This window comes from Crocodylus siamensis, chromosome 3 (assembly GCF_052110815.1).
Source record: "Crocodylus siamensis isolate JL-2025a chromosome 3, ASM5211081v1, whole genome shotgun sequence".
Classification (NCBI taxonomy): domain Eukaryota; kingdom Metazoa; phylum Chordata; order Crocodylia; family Crocodylidae; genus Crocodylus; species Crocodylus siamensis.
In genome coordinates, this window is record NC_143397.1 from 223,656,667 (window position 1) to 223,682,084 (window position 25,418).

Below are 25,418 nucleotides of genomic sequence, written 5' to 3' on the forward strand. Positions count from 1 at the left end.
TGCCTCCTGTCTACAATACTGATCAATACTTTTCATATTGTCACCTTGTACTCTGTGTCTCTGCCTGTATCTGTCTATGGTCTATTCTATATTATAAGTTTCTTGGGGCCTTTTAGATTATAAAGACTTTACGCTGTGATTACATAATTCCTTGTACAATGAATCCACCATGTCCACCTCTTGTGAATTGGAACTACTCAGTGAAAGCAATTCTCTGGGATCTGACCAGACCAAAGGGTCATAAACCAGTTTATCAGAAACAGACAAGGCAAGGATGGCAACCACAGGGAATCAGAAGCAGTTGGCTCAGGAGGCCAAGGTCTGTAAAGGATCAGGACATACGTAGTTACCCTGGATACAGCCACCACTGGAGGGGAGAGGGGAGGAGTCAGGAGCAGAAAATTGAGCTGGAGCAAGGTAATTTATAGGACTGTGCGAAACAGCACCATTCCACTTCGACTTGCATTTCGAGGTTTCAACAGAACAGTGTCTCGTTTCAAATTTCACTGTGATTTGAAACTGCTGTTCCATTTTGTTTTGTCGAAACAGTCACACTGTTTTGATGCTATTTCGAGTTTCACCCCTAGGCTATAATGGGGAAGCTAAAAACAGCCTCTCTTATCCCGCAGGCAGATTGGAGGACCCACAAACCTGGGAGGGCTGCAGGAGCTGTGCCAGTGCTCCCAGGGTTGCAGGCCTCTGATCTGCCTGCCAAATGAGGGAGGGAAGCTGGGTGCTGCCGCCTGGGAGTGGCGAGCTGGGGAAGGAAACCAAGCCCGATTGCTCAGTTCCCTTCCCCAGCGCTGTGATAGATGGAGCTGGAGAAGGGATCTGAACTCAATCACTCAGTTCCTTTCCCCAGCGCTGCGATCAATGGGGCTGGGGAAGGGAACTGAGCCCAATTGCTCAGTTCCCCTCCCCAGCGCTGTGACTGGGCTGGGGAAGGGAATTCAGTCCAGCTGAGCTGAGTTCCCCTCCCAGGGCTACAATTGGACTGGGGAAGGGAACTCAGCCCAGCTGACTGAGTTCCCTTCCCCAGCCAGATACTATTGCTGGGGAGGGGAACTCAGCTCAGGTTGGCTCAGTTCCCTTTCCCCAGCCTTATTGCAGCACTGGGGAGGGGAACTGAGCCCAGGCTCAGTTCCCCTTCCCATGCACTGTGATTACCTTCCCGCATCCTGGCTGCAGGAGGCAGGGAGAGCCAGGGCTGCGCTCTCTGCCCAGCTGAGCCACTTGGGGCTGTGGAGCCACTGGGAGTGCAGCCCTAGCTCTCCCCTGTCTCCCACCACCTGGCTGCTGGCTGTTTCAAAACATGAAATGTTTCAAAACTTTCAAAACGTTTTGACTGACCTTGTTTTGGTTCAAGGCTGTTTCGAAGCCCTTCATTTCATTATGATTTCGCTGTTTGAAGCTCAAAATGAGTTGAAACAGTGTTGAAACAAAACAGCTGGTGAAATTTTGCATGGTCCTAGTAACTTGTATAGTTTCTCAAGAATTGTATTTTGGAACAAGGCTTGCTTGACAAGGAATACAGACATATTCTGCTGGCATTTGGTGATGTATGAAGGCAAGGAGACATCATCAATGAAGAGAAGGATCAGGATAGCGTACGAAACACCTTGATGACCTTGTGGACTAGAATAATCGAAGGGGCAGACCATGGATTTGGGGACTAATAGAAATATCTGCTCTAACCTAGGAGCTCACTAGCTAAGAAATGATAGAGGAAAAAAGAACCTGGGTGTATTAATAAGACAAGTATTAACAAGACAAGTAGGACCTGCCAAAGTGACAGCTGTAAAAAAGAAAAATAGGATCCTAGGATATATCAAGAGAAGTATTTTCAGTAAAGACAGGGAAGTATTAATGCCACTGGTGTGACTTCACCTAGAGTACAGCATACAGATCTGGTCTTCTGAAGTGCCTTTTTAAAGCTAAACCCATTTTTTTCAACCTGACAGAAATTTCCATTTCGAGTATTAGAAGTGCCAGCCAAACCAAAAAAAGGGTTTTTTTGCTCAGATCTATGTATAAAAAAACCAGAATAAGATTTCTGATTATATAGATGAAGTCAAGAATGAGATGAGGTTCAATAAGGACAAGTGCAAAATCCTACACTTAGGACAGAACAATCCCATTAACCAGTACAGGCTGGGGGCTGACTGGCTAAACAGCAGCTCTGCAGAAAAGGACTTGGGGGTTACAGTGGACAATAAGATGGATATGAGTCAGCAGTGTGCCCTTGTTGCCAAGAAGGCTAATGGCATACTGGGCTTCATTAGTAGAAGGGATCCAGCAGATCAAGGGACATAATTATTCTCCTCTATTCAGCACTGGTGCGGCCACTTCTGGAGCACTGTGTCCAGTTTTGGGCTCCCCATTACAGAAAAGACATGAATAAATTGGAGACAGTCTAGAAGAGAGCAATAAAAATGGTTAGGGTGCTGGGGCAAATGACTTCTGAGGAGAGGCTGATGGAACTGGGCTTATTTATTCTAGAGAAGAGAAGACAGAGAGGATTTAATAGCTGCCTTCAACTACCTGAAGGGTGGTTCCAAAGAGGGTAAAGCTAGACTGTTCTCAGTGGTGGTAGATGACAAAACAAGGAGCAATAATCTCAAGTACAGCAAGGGAAGTTTAGGTTGGATATTAGGAAAAAAATCTCTCGTGAGGAGAGTTATGGAATCTCAGAGAGGTTATGGAATCCCTATATTTGGAGACTTTTAAGACCCAGCTAGACCAAGCCCTGGCTGGGATTATCTGATTGGAGGTCGTCCTGCTTTGAGCAGGGGGTTGGACTAGATGACCTCCTGAGGTCCCTCCCAACCCTAATTTTCTATGATTCTATGATTGCTACAAGGTCTTAAAGTGATATGTTAAACAAGGATGAAGGAGCACAAGACGATACTTTTATAACTGATTTTCAGTCTAACAACACATAATCAGAGCTTGCTGCCATGTTGGTGTTTTCCAGTGTTCTACAATTAAACCATCCTCACAATTAGAACATTCTACTTAATACTGCACCATTTTGACTCTGTTACAATTTAAGGCCTCTGCCACACATTACAGTTCTAGTGCAATTAATGTGTTAATCACACCATAAATAGTAACGGTGCCCCATTGTTCAACTGAATTATGATTCCATACTGTGGCAAACCAGCCACAAAATTATTCCATTAATAATTTGGAACAAGTTTGTGGCTGGTTTGTTTGATACTGTAAATTAAAAGCATGGCACTTGTACCAATGCTGACAATCAGCTGGCAGGGGAATGGGGGGGGAGGGAGGGGAGGGGAGAGGAGTATCAGCATTAGGCCTGAGCAAGCCCTGATCCCAATGCCAAAACAGGGCTGTCAGGCAAGTGGGTTGCAAGGTTCCTTGCTAGGAAGAGCTGAGGGGCTCTGACCACTAGGAACCTGGCAGCCCAAGCCCAGCAGAACACAGGGATTGCAGAGCAAGGCACTTAAAAATGCCGGGAAGTTGGACTGAATCTGCCCTTAGATATCTCGGGATGAGAGAGAGGTTCCCTGATCCCAAGGTCCTGGTGCCTCAGGACTTCTAAAAGCCACGCATGGAGCTGGACTGTCCAGTCCAGCCCAACAAGCAGCGGATTGTCACACCTCCCCAAACAGCCCCAGTCTCAAATTGGACCTTGGGCTGATAGGGCCGGGTACTGAACTAGACTCAGAATAGTCCAGGCTGGATCTGACAATCAGCTACTTTTCAGACCCAGCCCCAATAGCCCCATGGTCTGAAACCTGCAGGTGGCTGAGGGCAGTCTTGGGTCCAGGACAATGCTTTCCCTGCCTGATCTACATGATCAGGCTGGGAACAGCTCAGCAGCAGTGTGATTGAGACCAATGGTTTTTTATACCTCATCCCAAACATTGTACCTATTGCCACAAGTTTGTGCCTCCTGCCACACATAAAATTCCTCTAATCCTAGATATCGATCATTTTAACATCTGCCAGGGGCCTAAGATTTACTTTTCTCTCCAAGGAGGGCTGTTGGTCTTTTCAGTCACTCCACAATTAAAATAATGGAGACAGAAATCATAGAAAAATAGGGGGGGGAGAAACTGCTAATGATATCAAGTATGGCTTGGACAGGGATATTCCTGCTTTGAAGAAAGTTCAATTAAATGACCTCCTGTCCCCTACAGACATCAAAAATAGTTAATCAGCATCCTTTATAACCACCGTCCATAGACTGAAAAATTGTTCTCAAATCCCCTCTCAGTCCTGTCTTCTCCAGACAAAATAATCCTAGTTCTTTCTACATTTCTTTGTATGTAGTGTTTTCCAGACCCCTAATTATTTTGTTACTTTCCATGGGACTGTTTTCAATTTCTCTACATCTTTCTTGAAGCACAATGTCTGAAACTGGACACAGTGCTGTAGGTGAGGCCTCATCAGTGCAGAATAGAGTGGAAGAATGTCTTCTCTTGACTTTCAGGTAACACTGATTAATACTACCCTATGTATTATTGGCATTTTCTGCAACAAAAGCAGAAGCACACTGATGCATACTGAGCTTATCACCCGCTATAACCCCCAGATACTTTTCTTTAGTACTACAACCTATCTAATTGCTCCACAGTTTGTATTTCTGTGCAACTGTTCCATCCTACATGCAGGTCTTTGCACTTGTCTTCACTGAATACCATTCAATTAATTTCAAACTATTTTTCCAGTTGATCATGATTGCTCTCAACCCTAAATCCTCTCCTCTAGTGTATTTGTAATTCTATCCAGTTCAGTATCACCTGTAAGTTTAATACTCAGTCCCATCCTCCACATCATTAATGAAGCTATTAAATAGTGCTGAACCCTGGACACATCCCTGAGGAACTTGTTACCTCCTGATATCTCCTCCTACACATTTGAACTATTGATGACTGCTCTTTAGGAACAATGATCCAACCTGTTATTTATCCACTGTACAGTACTTCATCTAAACTGTAAACCTTAGTTTTGATCATGAGATACTTAGTTTAGTAATGAGAATGTTATGGGAGACAGTATCATAAGCTTTTCTGAAATGAAGGTGTCTTGCCAATCACTTTTCCACCACCCACAAAGCCTTTGTCATATAAGGAAATCAGATTGGTCAAGCATGACTTGCTCCTGACAAATCCATGTTGGTTTGGAAATATCTTTTATGTGCTAATATGGGGGGCGGGGATTCTTTCTCTCTCTCTTTCTTGCCATCTCTCCAGGCACTCTCTCTTAGCTTCAGACATTTTCCTTTACAACAGTCCCATCAGAAACAATGGATGACCAAGTAGAAGCCGGAAGAATTTCAAACCACAGCAAAAAACTATGCCCATGCCAAGTTACAGCTCTCAAACCAAATTATATCTTGGTGCCATCAGAATGAGAGTGAGGTTCTCCTTTGAAAAAATGATATAGTGATAACACACAGTATAGTGTGTTTCTGTTCTTACCATCTTTTAGTGACTCCATAACAAGTACAGTCCATTCATATGCTAAAAAAGTGATTTTTCCTAACTACCAGCCCTGCATTCTCATACACCATCACCAGCAACAAAGGCTTGGTGCAAATTCACTCCCTCAAGTGGAAAGCACTAGACATCTGATCTAGCCCTCTTGAAGGAGTGTCACTCATTTTAAACCCAAATTTCGTCTTACACAAGATTTGTTGTCCTCTCTTTTATATGGTTAAAAATTCCTTCCATCAAAAGTTATCCTGATCCTAAAGTTATGAAAAGATTGCTGGTTGGCAGCTTGCTCCACCCTTTTCTGTCCTCCTCCTTCGTAATGTCTTTACCATAACTTCTGTTCATTTTTCTCTCCTATTCACTCTTCCCTTCACCCACCCTTCATTTTCCTTTCCATATGGCTTATTACCTCCTATATAAACCCCAAACTATGTGTGTCCTCTTTGGGGCAGGTACTGTCCGCTACTCCATGCTTGTACAATGTCTGATGCCCTATGCTTGGTTGATAATTGTGTAATACCATGATAAACATGTTTAATAATCATTAGCATTTATATGAAAGGAAGTAATCTCACAGCAATTTAAGTGTCCTACAGGAGTAATTTAGCATGCCTCTCTTGGTTGTACACCATATCCTTTCACAGATCAATAGGCTGGGGTTTTACAATGCTAACTAATTAACTCTTAACCTTAAAGAGAGAAAATAGTATTGTTGTCAAGCGGTGGGAATGTCAGATTTCCTACAGAAATATTTGACATTTGGAAGGTAAATTTGTATGCATTAGTTCTATGCATTAGGTAAATACATTAGTTAAAAGAAGCTTTTATCTTCTGCTGGACTATCTTTAATTTGTTCACATCCTTTCTGTAGTAGGGGGCCAAAGCTGGACACAGTATTCCAACCATGGCCTCACCAGTGCCCAACAGAGGGAAATAATCCTACTGACAACACTCCTACTATTCAGCCCAGTATGCTGTTAGCCTTTTTTGCAACAAAGGCATACTACTGGCTCATATTCAGTTTATTGTCCACTGTAACCCCCAGGTCCTCTTTTGCTCAGCCAGTGGGTCCCCAACCTGTACTGATACATGGGATTTTTCCATCCTAAGTGCAGCACTTTGCACTTCTCCGTATTGAACCTCATGAGATTTCTTTTGGTCCAATCCTTCAATTTGTCTGGGTCTCTCTGAATCCTAGCCCTACCCTTCAGTGTATCTACTACTTCCCACAGCTTGGTGTCATCCACAAAACTGCTAAGGGTGCCCTCCATTCTATTTTCCAGATCATTGTGGAAGATATTGAACAAAACTGGCCCCAGGACTGACCCCTGGGGCACTTCACTTGACAGAGAGCCATTGATTACTACCCTTTAAGTCCAATGATCCAGCTAGTTTTCTATCCATTCATCCTTCCTTTCTATACTTCCTTAGCCTGCTTGCAAGAATGTTGTGGGAGATCATATCAAAAGCCTTGCCAAAGTCAAGTACATCACGTCCACTGCTCATCCTACATCCACTGAGCCTGTCATCTTGTCATACAAGGCAATCAAGTTGGTCAGGCATGACTTTTCCTTGGCATGAATCCATGCCAACTATTCCTAACTACTTTCATCGTGTCTGACCTCGTGGACTTGTACACATCCAGCTTTTCTAAATAGTTCCTAACCCATTATTTCACCACTGTTGGCTGCTCACCTCCTCCCCAAACTGTGCTGCCAGGTACAGTAGTCTGGGAGCTGACCTTGCCTGTTAAGACTGAGGTAAAAAGTACTTTGAGTACTTCAGCCTTTTCCATATCATCTGTCACTTGACTGCCTTTCCCCATTCAGTAAGGGACCCAAACTTCCCCTTCTTTCTCAGGTTTCTACAAGTATGTCAGTAACAATTCTTGTTATCCTTCATGTCCCTTGCTAGTTGCAACTCCAGTTGTGCTTTGGCTTTTCTAATTTCAACCCTGCAATATTCTTATACTCCAATACTCCTATACTCTTGGACCACTTGAATGAAGTCCAGGTCTCCACTTCCTGTAAGCTTCCTTTTTGTGTTTTAGCTCACTGAAGAGTTTCCTACTAAGCCAAACTAGTGTTCTGCCATACTTGATAGTTCTCCTATGCATCAGGATGGTTCATTTCTGAGTGATCAGTAAGGTGTCTTTAAAATGAACCAGGTCTCCTGGACTCCTTTCCCCTTCAGACTGGCTTCCCGGAGTAAGGTTCTTACTCTGGTGCTCTTCTTCCTTCCTTTCCTCAGGATCCTGAACTGAATCATCTCATGGTTGCTGCTGCCCAAATTGCCATCCACTTCTGCATTCCCTGTTTGTGAGCAGCAGATCAAGAAAGCACAGCCCCTATTTGACCTCTCCAACACTTGCACCTGGAAGTTGTTTCTAATACTCTCCAGAATTTTCCTGGATTGCCTGTGCACTGCTGTATTGCCCTTCCAGCAGATCTCAGGGTGATTGAAAGTCCCCCATAAGAACCAGGGACTGTGATCTGGAAACTTACTCTAGCTGTCTGAAGAAATTTCATCCACCTCTGCTTCTGTTCAGCCTCACAATGCCATGCCATGCCATTTCTTAAGTGCAAGCTTCCCATTGTTTCAGTTACAACTGGACATTAATTACTGTTAGGGACCTACCAAAATTGCAATTGCACTATTTTCATGGAAAAGGCAATTTTGGGTGGGCTCTGCGAAAAAGCACAGGCTCCACGAAAAACGGTGGGCAGCCTCCATGCTGGCTTCTCGTGCCGGGGAACTGGGTTGACCTGATGTTGGACGTGGGACTTAGAAAAATTTTGCCGCGCCGCATGGCGGGCGGTTGACCTGGGCCCTCCGGCGTGGCCTGGAAGTCTGTATGAGGTCGTTTTTGAACGCGGCGTCCGATGCTTCGATCCAGGAGGGCGGACACTTTGGGTGGTTTGCCCCGGTGGCGGGGCCGGGTGCCACCGCCTCAAAACTTCTAGGAAACGTCTGTGGAGATTTTCAGGGACACGTTTTTTAGGACCCTAAATGCCCATCTTTAGTTCCAGGAGGTCGGTGAGAGAAACCTTCGGGGCAGAACCGCTCTGCCAAGGGCGGTGGTGTCCGAGTTTGGTGCCCCGGTGCCTTGTCAACCGGTGGCCGGATCCATGATATGCTCATGGAAGGTAAGATTCTGAATGACAGCCAGGATGGCTTTGTCGAGGGTAGGTCTTGTCTTACCAGTCTCATCTCCTTCTATGACCAGGTCTCTTGCCACCTGAACATGGGACTCAAGAAGTCTAGGTATATAACTACCTAGACTTCCAAAAGGCTTTTGATCTAGTACCCCACAATATACTTGTGGAAAAACTGGAAGATTGTAGGCTCAGCTGCTCAACGGTTCAGTGGGTGGTAAACTGGCTGCCGGGGCTCCTCTGCCAATCATAGGCATTGGGGGACCCCACCACACCCAGCCTTCAAAAACAGGAGCTGGCCCCAGGATCTGCCTGCAAAATTGGCCAGCTGCCCCCTTCAGGGTCAGTGGACTCCTAATTATTGTTATCTGTACTCCTAACTATTGTTACCTGGCTGAAAGGTGGTTTTTCCACTCCCCAAAATTTCTAGGTCTGTGACTGCTGCAACCAAACCATGCACTTAATGGCAGCCAGCATATTAAAAAGCTGTACACTTTACAAGGAGAATCTAAAGACCAAATACAGAAAACTTCAGGGAGATTCTGTTCTGAAAAGCAACAATGTAAGAACTTACACATTCTTTTCTCAATAGTTCTGCTCCCTGTTCCTGTGTTCAGAATTAGTTCTGCTGAATTAAAATGCCAGGCTGTTACCCATGAACTGCTCATCAAGAGCTGTGTCTCCCACCTGTTTGAGGGAGTCCTTCCAGAAACTCATCGGAATTTTTGTTCTTCTCAGGTTCCCAGGCTTTGACCCTGCCCTCAACCAGTTCAGCAAGCTTCATAGTCATGCTAATGGATAACCTCCTTCAGATAACTGTTGTCATATAACAGTCCCCGCAAGCAGATGTCCTGTCTTGAATCAGTTTTGTCTTCTACTCTAGTAGCCTCTTATTAAACCTAAGGCAATATAATTTTACACTGAATATCCCAGTAACTGTGTCACATGTAGCACTCATAAATAATTATGGAGCAGCCCTACTTCCTTATCGGGTACATCAGCAATTATGAAAGATTTCAAATACAGTAGCACTATAGCTAAATGGAAAAAAAATTGTTGGGGAAGTGTTTTGGAAGCTTCAGTTTTGCAGTAATTAACATGCTTCTATATTACCTTTGCCTTGAATCACAGACAATTAGATTGATAAAAGCAGAATCTGGTGAATATTTTATATCAGTTTCTACTGGGTTAAGCCAGTATAAAATACAGAGTAGTTCCATTCATTTCAAAATTGGTGTCCCTTCCCATTTTTTTTCAATGGATTTCTTACTCTGGGTTTAAACCAGGACTTGCTAGGTGGGCAGGTGAGAATAGAATGGAATTCAACATAGACAAGTGCAAGGTGCTGCATCTAGGGAAAAGGAACTTGCAGCATACCTATAGGCTGGAGAACACCCTTCTCGACAACACAGTGGCTGAAAGGGATCTTGGAGTCATTGATGACTCCAGGATGGACATGAGCCGCCAATGCAAGGAAGCAGTCAGTAAGACTAACTGCATCTTGTCGTGCATCTACAGATGCATCACAAGCAGATCCAGGGAGGTGAGCCTTCCCCTCTATGCGGCACTGGTCAGGCCACAGTTGGAGTACTGTGTCCAGTTCTGGACGCCGCACTTCAAGAGAATGTGGCTAACCTTGAGATGGTCCAGAGGAGGGCCACTCGCATGGTCAGGGGGCAGCAGGCTTGGCCCTATAAAGATGGACTAAAGGGCATGTATGTATTCAGCCTCCACAAGAGAAGACTGAGAGGGGCTCTGGTAGCTGTCTATAAACTCACCGGGGGGGACCAGTGGAAAATAGGTGAGGCTCTGTTCCCCCCGGGCACCACCTGGGATAACAAGGAATAATGGCCACAAATTGATTGAGAGTAGGTTCAGGCTTGATATCAGGAGGCATTACTTTACGGTTAGGGCTGCCAGGCTCTGGAATGGGCTCCCAAGGGTGGTGTGCTCCCCTACCCTGGGGGTCTTCAAGAGGAGGTTGGATAGATATCTGGCTGGGGTATTATGATCCCAGCATTCGTTCATGCTCAGGGCAGGGGGTTGGACTTGATTATCTGTTCAGGTCCCTTCCGACCCTAGAAACTATGAAACTACTATGAAACTAAGTCTTGAATGTTTTCCTATATCTACAATGGAGGAGAAGAGATTGATAGAAAGAAGGCGTCTTTATTCTTTAATAGCTATATTGTACCATTGGTTTTAAGTACTCGCTGAAATAAAGATCCCTGCCTACCAGTCAATAGCACAATATGCTCTTTGGATAGGACTGGCTGCTTATTAAATTAGACATCTAATCAGTAAATTCCTAGCCCCTCAATGAAAACCATGCCTTGACAGACTGGCATTGAAAACAATGATACAGGTCTATTTTCAAAGTATTTCAATAGTACCAGACTTTGATACAGTAAAATTATTCTTTAGACTTCTTTAGCACTGACTACATTCCTGCAGACTCTGAGATCATTTTATTGGTCTTAAAATTTTTATGGAACAAAGTGGTTTTCAAGGAACAGAAAATGTGCATTGTACTATCTCCCCAATTAAATCTGACTATCAAATGGTAACAGATGCAATTCAGTCAAGATATAATAAGATGATAAAAATGAAACAAAGTACTTTAAAATTCAAATGATTGGATAAAATGGAGGGCTGGGCAAATTGTGAAAGATAAATAATAGGGGAATAGAACAAATCAAGCATTTCTGTTAAAAAAGTAAAAATGTTGCCAGATAACAGCATAAAATGGTGAAATAAAATATTGTCTTTTTAAACAATAGAAGGAAATGAAATTAGAAAGATGATGTGGACATAGCAATATTACTACACCAGGTACTCTCAATTTTCTCAGAATATCTCAGCCCAAGTAATAAAAGTGACTGAACATCAGTAGTCAGATTGCCACAGATAGCACAGAACCACAAACCAATACAAGTGAGTAACTGAAAAGAACTAAGCCTTGTATATTAATATTCTAAAGATACAATGATGGAAACTGATGGAAGTTTCTCTCCTGTGCTGGTAGTAGTGTTCACAGCACAAAGTATAATGACTGGCTGCAACAATAGGCTGCTTCACAATGGTCTTTGTAGGGGCAGTTGTGGATAAATTAGATTGAGGGAGAACAATGTAAATCTGTTACAGAATAATGCAAGGGACTACTCCGATTATATATTCATGTGATGAGTTCAAGAGAGGCCTTAGGTTATGTATGTGTGTGATTCAAAGGCAAATAAAGGAATAAAGAACTATACATGGGTCAAGGAGGCAATCTCATTAGGTTTTGGCTAGGAATCAACATATGGTGTTGAGGCTGAATTAAGGCTAGGGTCTGAATTCAGAAGCACTGCAATATCATAAGATTTCATTTCAGAATAGCAGAAGCCTCATAAAATGTTTGTACAATTTTTTTACCATCTTGTAAATTGGAAATTTTGTAATATCAACAGCTTAGTGATACATAAGAGAGCACTCCAGGGGGAGAGATGCAACAAGGGACGGTGGGGAGAAAGGAGGTCTGGAGACGACTGTCCTCAAGACCCCACCTGAGCCTCAACGGTGCACGGATTGGTGCACGGTGAGCCAACCCTGGGAGCAGCTCAAGGCTGCTCAGGTCCCACACGGTGTGCAGATCGACACATGGAGAGTAGTTCCGGCTCTAGGCCAAGTAACCAGAGCCCACCAGCGTGGCTCCACATTAAACTAAAAGACCCTTGGTGCCCAGAGTAGGGCCTGGGAAAGGGAAGAACACCCAGTGTGAGGCCAGGGAACCAGAGCCAGTAAGGGCTCGGCTCCTGTGGGAGCACCTTGGTTGTCCAGTGCGGGACACTGGGCCATCAAGGAGAGCTGGAGGTGCCACTGGAGAGAGGCCCTTGTGGGACTGGCCACCAGGGGATGAGTCTTAGCTACTTCAGAGTGGGTGCAGGAGTTGCTGGGGAAGCGGGTCCTGCAGGGGAGGTGGGCTTGGGAGCAGATGGTCTGCAGCTTCCACTCTCCTCCAGTATGGGAGGGGGCATGTCCATATCCCAGGGCCCTAAATGGGAGGGGGTCCAGGGAACACCCCGGGAGGTACTGAGTGTACTCTTTATTTTGTGATTGTTGTTGTTTTGTATTGAAGGGGTTAATATAGTTATGGGTCCTCCTTAAGGGAGTTTATATGGGTTTATCTGTCTTTATTGTCTATATGTGTTTATTACCTATTATTGGAATATATCTGTATTGTTGCCTGTGTATGTTATGATATTGCTATCTCAACTTACCTGGGTTATTTGAGTTGATCCCCATATGTGTTTATTGTGTTGATGCCTTGATTTACCTGTTCCAAAGTGTTAATGCCTGTTTTGTGCAGGGGGGAGGTTAATTATTGTATATGCTGTGAGTCACCTGGTTTATGTTTTTGTAGTCCTTAGAAGTGGTGTTATATGTTGATTGCAGGTTATTATATGCAGTGTTACATGTTAATTTTACTGTAACTATTTAATGTTCCTTATTTATATTTATTTATTGTAGCAATAAATTTGTATATAGTTAAGCTCTTGGTCTCAGCCTGCCTCTGTAGAATGGAGAGGGAACTGCTCCCAGGTGGCAGGCCCCTCTCTCAGCACCCTGCCTGACCACCATCCCTTCCAATTGGAGGACAGGGCACACCCCACGGGTGTAGCTGGCCTACATCCTTATAGTCCAGAAACTACTTCAAACAAGCAGTAGAACTGGAGGTATAATTACACAGTTCTACACTCTGGGCAGTGGCAGTGGCCAGCCAACAGTTCTGCAGCTGCTATTTTTTAACACAACCCCCCCCATCACTTACATGTTGGTTCCCAATGCTAGTGACCGTCAAACCCCTCCCCGCTTAGTTACACTACTAGGTAGAACTGCATGCACAAGTTACTCAGACATTTATTTCAATTGGAAGTAGAAAGTGAAAGCCTGCAAGAAGCCTGCCTAGAGGGAGGGAGAGAGATAAAGAGAGAGAGAGAGAGTGAGTGAGTGAGTGTGTGTGTGTTCACCGCATTTGACCTGGACTTACAGTATCATGCAGGGATCTGGGTTTTCCATTGATCATGGAAAAATGCAAGGAATAGTTGGTTTCCCCTTGAAGGCTGGCAGAGTTCAGGCCAAAGCTGAATCTGAATTGAATATAGCCTGTTTCGCACACCCCTAGTGCATGAGGCCTAGGGCAGGAATGTGCAGCTGCAGGGCCTGGGTGGGGAGCAGGGTGAAGCCATGGGTTGCTCATCTGTGGGGGTGGGAGGGCAGTTCCCCACCACTGGGCGCCCGGGGGTTGGGGCGGGGAAGGCAGGCATGTGTTCTGCCTTCCAATTTGGAAAAAAGTGACCACCTTAACACACACATATATTATACATATATCTATATATCTAGAGTAAAACCTTGTTAGTTCAATATCAGATAAGTCAAAGTGTTGAATACCTCAAAGCTATTGACACACTCCAACTGAAAGGACTGCTTTTTGTATGCATTACAGTATGGCTAATTTGAAATATGTCTACTTTAACATTTGAAGTTGTTTTCTGGTCTCTTGGACCAGGAAAACCTTATTAATGCAAAATGCAGGGAATGAAAAAATACTGACTTTGAAATACTGTAAGCAGGTTCAAAATACATGTATGGATAGTAATTTGCATGCATGCAAATTACCATGGGCACATACAGACTTAGTTCACCTGTATGTGGACCTTACTAATTATTAGGAACAAAATGAGGAGTCATCCCAGTAAATAACTAAGCAGATTTCATGGGATGTAGCATATAGCGTTCCTAATGTAGATCAATAGCAATGATCTAAGGGCTCTTCTTCTTTTGCCTAGATCAACCTAAATGCAGAACTGTCTTGCCAACCCCCATTAATCACTCTACAGACCTGGCAACCCCAATCCCATAAAACTGACACTGATCCCACCAACCCCCAATCTCACTCCCTATTGTGCATGTAGCAGGGGCTGCTGCCTTCTTCTCCTACCCCTGCAGACTCCCTTGCAGTCTGGCACTTGCTGTCCTGAGATCTAGCCACTCCACATATTCCTGCCCCCTCGGGCAACCACCAATCACACCAAACTCTGGTTCTTCCAGATTAAGGACCACAGTGGGGTTCCTGCAGGAAGTGCTGTTCAGTAAGAGCCTGGCAGGCAATGGCCAGAGGGAGGGTGGGTGCTGCATCTCCATGTCTTGCAGTATGACATGGCTGGGCCAGCCAGGCATGACGACCCAACTCTGTAGGCAGCATTCGAAAGGCCTGGAGACCTCCATGCCATGGGAACCCCTGGGAATAGATGGATTAAGTGGGTATGTACCCACATTACTTTGCATATATGAAAATTATTACCCATACATTTATTTCAAACCCATTTATTTCAAAGTTGGTAGTATTTTTTAGTTCCCTCGGTTTCAAATTAATGAGTTTTTACTGTATGTGTGCATGTATGTGCGTGTATATGCATGCACATGCACACATTATACATAGAATGTACCTAATAGAAATTTGTCTCAGATCCCAGGCAGGTTTCCAACAGTGTGTGTGTGTATGTGTGTACATACATATATTTTATGTATGTGAGACTGAGAACTAGAGCCTGTCTCAGAAAGTGAGTTGGCATATCACCCCTACCTACAGCATTAGTAGACAATAGTGCTATCAACAGAAAAATCCCATTTTTCCATGTAAAATATTTATCTGTATTTTATTTGCTGCATGAATTACTTCAAGCTCATTTAACTCTTCATCTGTGAGTAATGATAGTGTAAGGACCATGCAAGAGTTTGCTTCCATCACATACTTTTCCATTTTTGAATCATTTCACTGTTTGGTCAAGCATTGCTCTGCACTTACAGAGGTTCATTGGATTATTTCTGTTTAGAAATTGAATGCTTTATTTCCTACAATGGAGAGTCCATGGTCAAGATGAGAAAATGAAGGACTAGCTCTGACAGAAGCTCAATAAAGAGCTTTAAAGGAACAGCCAGCATATGACAAAGTAATCTGCCTCTCTCTGTCTAACAACGAGCAGGAGGGAGCACAAGCCTTTTTGGTGCATTTTTCTTTAGCAAAAAAGTAGTACTCCACCAAAAATAATCAGTGTACCAAATCCTGAGCTCCTTGTTCAGGTTTTATCCAACTCCCAGCTGGAAAGCTCCCACTGAAATTAAGAGCCAAGTAAAGACTGAATGAAATGTTCAAGACCTGCCCCAGGTCAATTGCTGGAGAAAGTTTTGATTTGCCATCTTTCAGTTTCACTGAATGTCTTGTTGTGGCATGAGAAAAGGTCAATAGAAGCTCCCACTATGTCTTTTCCATACTAGTCATTGTTTTGTTTACTTTTAGCAAGTCCCTTCTAATTTGTCTACTTTGTAAAATAAACAGCCCCAGGCTTTTCAGTCTCTTGATTTGATAATTCTCTCCTCAAGCCAATTAATCTTTCTCATCCCCTGTTGCCCCATCCATTTTGAGATAGACTATTCATATCTTAACACAGTGTGTCAGGTGAGGGAACTTACATGTAGAAGGAAATTATATTTTTATATTATATTATTCTCCACCTTCACTAACTCTAAAATATTTTTTATAATGCTGCTGCACATTAAGAGAAACATTCACTGAACTCTGGACAAAGATACCCGGGTTTTTTTAAGTCAATACATTCAATTTAGAAGCCAATAATGTGTGTAAGTATTTCAAATGATTCTCTAACTGTGATAATTAGTGGAAGTAAGTATCTTATTAAAAGTTTCTTGCATGATAAAGAACAGTGCATAGACTAAAAGCCAAAAATAGTACTCCTAAGTCCTCTATCCCCTTACTGGGTTACCAAGATATTTTAGGCTAGCAACAGAAATAACACATAAACCAGTTTAAGTGATGAGAAACTGGTTTAAACCTGTAACAGAACAGAAATTCAGCTCACATAAACCACTTTCAAGATGGCTGAAACTGGTCCAAGATAAAACTGGCTGAATATAGTATCAGACTTAATGGATTTAGGTCAAACCAATTCATGGAACTGGTGTCCCAGACCCCTTCCTGGTTTAAGTTAGCTCAGAGTCCCCCAGAATCCCAGGATGCTTTGTAGCCCTCAGCTGGGCTCTGCTGTCTGCTCCAGCAGAACAGGGTTAGTCCCACCGCTCTGCACACTAGCTTTTTTATACCGGAAGTTCCAGATTGGCCTGGGCCAACCCAGACCCCTGTTCCCACATGCTCTGCGTTTGCCACCAGGTATTGAGAGCTGCAGAAGAGCTCATCAGGTCTTGCACCTGCAACTCCAGGGCCCTAGGTGGCATTGTCTATTCACATCACCTGCTTGATTTGCTGGCTGGGCTCCATGTTCATGCAGAGCCCAGGGTCCAGTTCTTGCTGGCCTGGGAAAGGGACCAGCTGTTTGCCTGCTCCCTGCTGGCCACTTGTCCCACCCCTGGGATGGGGAAGCGGCACAGTGCCCTGTCATCCCACATGCTTGCTGTTTTCCCGACAGGCTGGCTACAAACCCACCACCTGTGGAGCAGGTTGGTGACTGTCACCCTGCCAAGTATGGGGCTTGTCCAGGTCCCTGCTACACCCCCCAACTTTCTCAGCATGCCCACCAAGGCTGGGGTCTGACCACACCCCACCTGCTTCTGCTCCAGCAGGGGAAAAGCCTGGCAGAGGCTGCTTCCCCCTGGACACACTCCAACTGGTGTCTATGCGGGCTAGGGTGGGGATTTAACTCTCCCCCATCATACCCAACAGGCCTTCTGGGGCCTTCCATGCCCCCTTCACCCCACAGCTTGAGCAGGGAGCGGGGAATAGCTTGGAGGGCTTCTCTCTAGCCTTCCAGCCTTTGCTAAAGGGAAGAGAAAGATTGCTTTAGCACTCCCCAGCTTCTAGCCTGAGCCACTACAGGCATGTGGCTGAATTTCTGGAATCAAAGTGAATATCTGTTCACTTGCTTCTCAGCTCAATCTACAGTTTAGATTAACCTGCAATGATTGAATTGATTCAGCTTCTGGCTTTTTGACTGCCTGTACTTAGTCTTACTGAACAACTCTTGCAATTCAACAGACAGCAGTAGTACTTATCACCAAGTTTCATTATTCTTAAGTGTTCACACCTAATGGTCATAGCTTTCTCAAGATTAATCCACACAAAATGTGCAATAATCTCTTTGACATTCTTTTCGGAGAACACAAGAATATATCTGCAGAGCCTGTGACAAAAATGACCATCTTAATTCTCAGGATTCCTCAACAGAACCATCTCCATTTGTCCTCCATGTTCTTATATTCATAGGGCGCATCCACACATGCAAGCACATGCGCTTGCAGTAGCTCAAATAGAAGCAATGCAGATCTGAGCTGGGCTTTTTGCTTCAGTACACGTGCTCGGACATGCACTTTGGTGTGGTGAGAATTGTGCCACTTGGGGTAAAATAACCCTGTCTGGCTCCTCCTGGATCTGCAGCCGGGGGAGCTAGAGCCTGGGGCCAGCACCTGTGCTGTCCCCATCCATAGAAAAAGCTGCCCTGGCAAGTAGCTCAGGACTACTCACTCTCAGGAGCTTCTGGGGCCCAGCCAATTGGTACCGGGAACACTACCACTTGTGCCAGCTGGACTGCTGAAGCAGCCCTGAGAGTTCCCTGCACCCTCTACCCACTGCAGCAGTCTGGCAGTGGAAGCTGCTGCCTGGCTGTGACCTGCTGCACACCTGCCAGAGTCAGATGGGGACTGCACAGCCAGTTTCATGAATTAATGAATACAGGTTTTGCTGCACCCCCACAAGGAGATGGCCCCCACACAAGGGGTCCAGCCCCCAAACAAGAGGTACAGCCCCCACACAAGGGGTTCAACCTCAAAACAAGGGGTTTGGCCCCCCAACAGGGGGTTCAGCTCCCAAACAAGGGGTTTGGCACCCCAACAGGTGGTACGGCCCCCCAACAGGGGGTTGAACCCCCAAAAAAGGGGTTCAGCCCCCCAAGATGGGATTCAAGCCCCAAGCAAGGGGTACAGCCTCCAAACAATGGGTTCAGCCCCCCAACAGGGGATTCAGCCCCCAAACAAGGGGTTTGCCCCCTCAACAGGGGTTTCAACCCCCAAACAAGTGGTACAGCCCCCAAACAAGGGTTTTGGCCCTCAAACAGAGGGTTCAACCCGAAACAAGGGGTTCGGTCCCCTAGCAGGGGATTCAGCCCCAACACAAGGGGTACACCCCCAGTGGGGGCCAAATGGCCCCCACAGGGGCTACCACCCCCCCCAGAGGCTTACATGCCCCCCAACTGCTGCCTCCTGGCCCCATCCCCCACCACTTGCTGCAGCCCCCCCCAATGGCTGCCCCACCCAGCCCCACCCCCCCATTCCCCCAGACCCCACCAATGGCTTGCACCCAGGCTCAGCCCCCAACTTGCACCACCAGGCCCCCATGGCTAACTCCGCAACCTTAGGCACCATCACAAAACCCAGGGGGAAAAAACAGCCTCTGCTTACCTTTGAAACAGGGGTGGGGGGGCTCCAGGGCCTCCTGGCAGAGCCCCCCAGGTAGCACAGGAGAGTGGGGGGGGGGGGGGCAGCAGGGCCTGGGCTGCGGCTGCTGAGGCTGTCAGCCTGCCCCGCACCATGTGGGTGGGGGTCCCAGTCAGCCAGATGGCAGCTTCAACTGCAGGTAAGTGCTGGGTTTTTTGGGGGGGTTTTAAGCTGTAGGGAGGCAGGGCAGGGATCAGGGGGGATGGGGCCAGACAGGGCAGGGGTTGGGGGGGCTCAGGGGCGCAGGTGGGGTGAGGAGCCAGCCCCAGCAGGAGTCAGGGATTTCAGGGGGGCTGGTGGGGGGAGGGGCTGGGCCCAGCAGGGGGCGGGGGCCTCAGGGGGTGACTGGTGAGGGGAGGGGCTGGGCCCAGCAGGGGCCGGGGCCACCGGAGTTCTCCCCCCATGGTCCCCTCCCCCCTCCTTCAGTTCCCCCCAACCCCTTACTCACTGGCACCAGAGCCCTGCTGCTGAAACACATGGCCTGGCGGGTCGCGTGTTTCAGCACCAGGGCGAGGGCCAACCATAGAGACACTATGGCAGCCAGAGCGTCTCCATGGAGGACCCAGCCTCCGGTTGCCTCAGAGCATGGTCCAGCACTGTCCCCTGCTTCATTTTTTTAAACTACAACTTGTTTTTGTCTGATTTTCATTAGACAACTTGTTTTTTCGTTCCTTCACGTGCCTGTTGCCCCGCCTCAAAGGGGTTTGAGGCAGGGCAAGAGGCACGTGCCCACTCGTCTGGACGCACCCATAAAGGGTGCAAGGTCTTGTTTTATTGCTTGCAAAGTACCTTGTATGACCTCAGGCAAACTGTGAATCACAGCAGAGAGAATCCTGTGTTTTTAGAAGGCAGCTATCAGGATATGCAGGTTTGTACATCCCTGGTTTGTCATGTCTCCTCACGTTTTTCAAAAAATGTTAAATAGTATTTAAGATCCCTCTCTATGTCCCTAGGTTTTTATAAATGTGCGTACTGCCACATTATCAGTGAAGCTATCTGTTGCAATGTGTAACTTCTACAACACTAGAAAATATTCCTTCTGAGGTTTTTGCCCCTTGAAGAGGTACACTATCCTTCAAGCAGTGTCTTTTACCACACATAGCTGCCATTGCTCTTACATTCCACTGACCCTTTCACACCAATGAGACAAGCATGTTTCACACCAGCAGAGGGGTTGCCAGTAAGGAGCTATGTTCAAGAGCCCTTGTCAAACACATTGTATTTCAGGTTGCACAGAAGACCTATGATAGCCCAGTAGAAAAGAAAATCTTTCTTTTGAAAACAGCTCACAAACCAAAACAAAATCATCTTTCCCCTGTTAACATGTATTAACTTTCCATCATCTCCCCTGTGATGCAGAGACTGGAAATCATCCCAGAGATCTTTAGAGTACTAATGACCTATCATTAGAACTACTGCTGTTACTATGTACCACATGCCCTGTAAATGCCTTTCAAAGAAAAAGTTAATAAAATATTTTAATGAGACAAAACATGTTTCCCTGGCTAGGGTAGGAAACTGAGAGTCAAGGGTCCTGGCTTCTATTTCTGGATCCAGCAAAACAAGACATTTTCCATATTCACTCTCGGCTTGCAAATTATTTTTTTAATGTATACAAAATTGGCTCAAACATCTTTGAATGGAAAGGAAATGAAAAAGTTTGAACAAAAATTCCACATTTTAAAATAGTTTAGTTTGAATCAGGTTCTACCATATCAGAAGCATTGATAACAAGAGGGAATGGAGATTTAAAATATTACGTTTTTACCTTCATGAATTTATTGGTGCAACCCCTCCTCCTAAACAGCTTTTATTTTAAGGCTACATAAATCAAGAAGTGACTGAATTCTACATAGCATGGAAAATATTCTTAAGGATTTTGGCCTTTGCTGGAATTAAAATGGTTATTTTTACCAGCATTATGGCCATTTCACACTGAGCACTCATAGATGGTTATTTTGCTAGGACAGGGGCAGGCAATTATTTCAGGTGGAGGGCTGCTTACCAAGTTTTGGCAAGCTGTTGAGGGACACATGGGTAGGTGCCCTGCCCCCAGTTGCCATTCTTGTGACTGGGAGTCCCGCCCCCTGACCACTGACCTTTGCCACCAGAAGTCCCTCCCCTTGTCCTCAGAAGTACTCCGTTCAGCAAGGGGTTTTACCATCTCAGAACAAGAAAAATACTAAATTATATTCTAAAAAGCAAACATCTACAACATTCATTAATTTGATTTCAGAAAATATTTTTGTCCTGATTTACATGCGTTTGTGTAGCATACATAGAGGTGATTGCACAATAGGTGAAAATGACGTTTTATGCTTGTATATTGTGGGATGGCATGAGAGCAGGTATAGGTTTGTGGGGGGCTGTGGGTGTCTGGGGGAGGATGTGGGTATGTGTTGGGTGGTTTTGTGGGGGGATAGGTGTAGGGTGAGGAAGCATGTGATTGTGTGTGTGGATATGTGCGGTGTGGGTGGGTGTGGAGTTTGTGGGGGGTTTGTGTGGGGGAGGGTGGTTGGGGTGCACAAGGGGGTGTGGGTGTGGGGGTCTACATGTGTGGCAGTGCAACATGGAGTATGGGTGCATGTGTATGGTGGGGTGTGCATGTGGGACCCACCCTATCAACACACACATACACACATTGTCCCTCCCTCCCTGCACACTCACACACATACAGCTCCTCCCTCCCTGCACACACACACACCCTCCCGCTCCTGGCCCCAGGGTACCGGCACCAGCCCTATGGTCCTGTGGTCCAGCCACGCAGCCAGGAGACAGACACATGGTGCTGAAGCAGCTGGTAGTGGGCAGGAAAGCAGGGAAATGGCAGCTACAGGCAGGGAGGATTGTCAGCATTCTTATTTGAGTTTCCCTCTCTGGCAGAGGGAGGCATGGAACAACCCCATGGTCCTAGCCAAAATCATCTGCTAAGCAGAGGCTTCCAGTTGGCAGGGTGGGGCTGCGTGAGCCTTGCTTTTGGGTTTAGTCCTCCTGCCAGCTTCCCCTGGGTCCTACTGCCCCTGGCTCATGCCATTTTTGACAGGCAGCCAGGAGGAGATAAATATTAATTTTCTAAATTTTTAGGGGCCCCATGAACCAGATAGAATGGCCTGGTGGGCTGGATCTGGCCCATGGGCTGTATTTTTCCCACCTCTGCATTAGGATGAGAAGAGGCATTATGAACAAGATACAGTGTACATGGAAGCACACAAAGGTTCCAAGAAAGCCATGATGCTGGACCAACAGGATCAAAAAACAGCTAGTGACTGATTTTTTAATGACATTTGCGTAACTCAAGACTAAAGAGCACCTGAAAATCCCACTCATATATCTATACATATACTTGTATAATATTTTTTCAAGCTGGCACCTTCAGTTTCCAGCAAATGAAGAGAAGGAAATTATCCTCTAGTATGTAATTCTAACCCAGCAAAGGTTGACAGAGAAGTACACAAAACCACAGTCTCTCATGACAACCTTTCACAGAAAACTTATTGTATAAAAATATCTTGGTAAGATACAGGTTTGAACCTCCCGTACCAAAGTGCATGATGTCTAGGGCGACCATATTTCCCAAGTCTCACCTCCACACCCTGGCTGGCTCTCTGAAACCTTCAGAGTCTCTGAGTGAGGGAGGAACCATTCATTTGACCAAGCCAATGGGACATCTCAGGGAAATGGGAAAATGGGACTGTCCTGGGAAAATGGGACATATGGTCACCCTAATGACTTCATGCTGCAAAATGGATAGTTGTATTGTGGAAGTAAGAACAGGTCCTTTCAGGATTCTGTTGCACAAGGAGGAATGCACCCCAAATAATTTTACATTCTATTTTATAAGATGCATAAACCAATCCTAGTAACTTACACACCAAATGTCTTTATTTCCATGTGCATGTCAGGAAGGGTTTGATTCTGCCTTTACTGAAGTCAACAGCAAACTCACATTAACTTTAGTGCAACAGAATCAAGCCCAAAGGAGTACTCAAGCTGACACCTAATTTGCCAATGCAACTGGTTTGGGTTGAGCAAGGGGTTGTACTAGACCACCTGAGGTAACTTCCAACCCTATAAAGGAAAGTCAAGCAAGATAAGGCTCATAGGGGGCATGCCAGGACTGACAGCCTCCCCACTGTGGATGCTGAGCAGGTGCAATACCAACTAGAAAAGCTGGACATTTATAAGTCAGAGGGACTGGATGGACTCCATCTAAGAGTGCTGAAGGAGCTGGCTGAGGTCATCATGGAACCCCTGGCAAACCTCTTTCAGAATTCGTGGCACACAGGGGAAATCCCTGAGGACTGGAAAAGGGTCAACATTGTGCTCATCTTTAAGAAGGGGAAGAGGGAGGACCTGGGCAACTATAGGCCAATCAGTCTAACCTCTATGCCAGGGAAAATCTTGGAAAAGCTCATTAAAGAATCTATGTGTGATACGCTCATGGAAGGTAAGATTCTGAATGACAGCCAGCATGGCTTTGTCGAGGGTAGGTCTTGTCTTACCAATCTCATCTCCTTCTCTGACCAGGTCTCTTGCCACCTGAACATGGGACTCAAGAAGTCTAGGTATCTAACTACCTAGACTTCCAAAAGGCTTTTGATCTAGTATCCCACAATATACTTGTGGAAAAACTGGAAGATTGTAGGCTCAGCTGCTCAATGGTTCAGTGGGTGGTAAACTGGCTACAGGGTAGGACCCAGAGAGTTCTCATGAACAGATCCATGTCATCTTGGCGTGAAGTGGCCAATGGTGTCCCTGAGGGGTCCATGCTTGGACCGGTGCTTTTCAACATCTTTATCAATGGTTTGGATGGGGAGTGAAAAGCTCACTGGCCAAGTTCATGGATGACACCAAGCTACGGGGCAGTGTGGCCATGCCAGAAGATAAGTTGCTGATACAGGTGGACCTGGACAAGCCAGAGAGTTGGGCAGACTGGAACCAGATAAAATTTAAGAATTCCAAATGTAAGGTGCTCCATCTGGGGCCAAATAACCCTCAACATACATATAGGCTCCTGCACCATGGCTAAAAGGGACCTAGGACTAATGATTGACCACTGTATAAACATGAGCCATCAGTGTGATGTGGTGGCCAGCAGGGCAAACAACACGTTGGCATGCATCAATCGATGCATCTTGTGTAAAACTAAGGAAGTGATACCCCCGCTGTACTCAGCACTGGTGAGACCACAGTTGGAGTACTGTGTCCAGTTTTGGGTGCTGCACTTCAATAAGGATGTGGAAAAACTTGAAAGGATCCAGAGAAAAGCCACCCGTATGATCAGGGACTTGCAAGGCAAGTCATATGAGGAAAGGCTGAGGGACCTAGGCCTTTTTAGCCTATAGAAAACAGGATTGAGTGGGGACTTGATAGGGGCTTACTGCTATATCAGAGGATAGCACTGTTGCCCTGTGGGGTCAGGCCAGCTCTCAGGATCTCAATACTGTGCTGTTAGACAGGAGGGTGTGACACAGTGGCACATATACAAACACACACTACCAGCTCAGGCACATACACATCCAAACCAGCCTAGGCACATGCATACCTATCACCAATTCAAGTACATATACTATACACACCAAATGTTAGACAAAGATCACTGCACACAATGACATACATAAATACACACACACACACTCACCAGCTCACACACATACAACCCACCTACACATAACACAGGTAAGTTCCTAACTTGGATGGTACAGTGTGTATGTGTGTGCTTGGGGTACCTGGGATATGTGGGGAAAGGTTCAGGAGAGAAAGACAAAGTTAAAGTGTAAGGAGTGAAAGTTACCAGAAGTGGGATTAGAACCAGTAGGCTACAGAGAAGCTGGCTCAAGAACTGAGGCTTGGGTTTACTTAAGGTAGACTGGGGCTGGAAACTGAAGCAGACAGCTGAGATATTGGGGGGGGACACATAAGTGGTGGCAAGGAGGAGACAGCCAGGAAAGAAACTGAGGCAGAAACCTGGTTGCTCAGGGAAAAAGGAAAAGGCAGCGGGGATAAGACAGTGGCAAAGAAACAGGGGGTTTGGAGGCAGAGAGGAGCTCAGGACAGGTATTGGAGGTGGCAGTGAGCCAGAAGCAGGAGAGGGAGAAATGAGAGAGAAGTTAAAGGGGTGAGGAGCAGAGATTGAAGCAGGGCCAAACCATAGAAGAGCAAAACCCAACTTAGGAGTCCAAATAACAGTTTTATTAAACAGACAACACACTACACAGCCCCATGAAGTTACTGGTTCACACACACACACACACACACACACACACACACAATGGCAGCAGGAGAAAGAGACTCA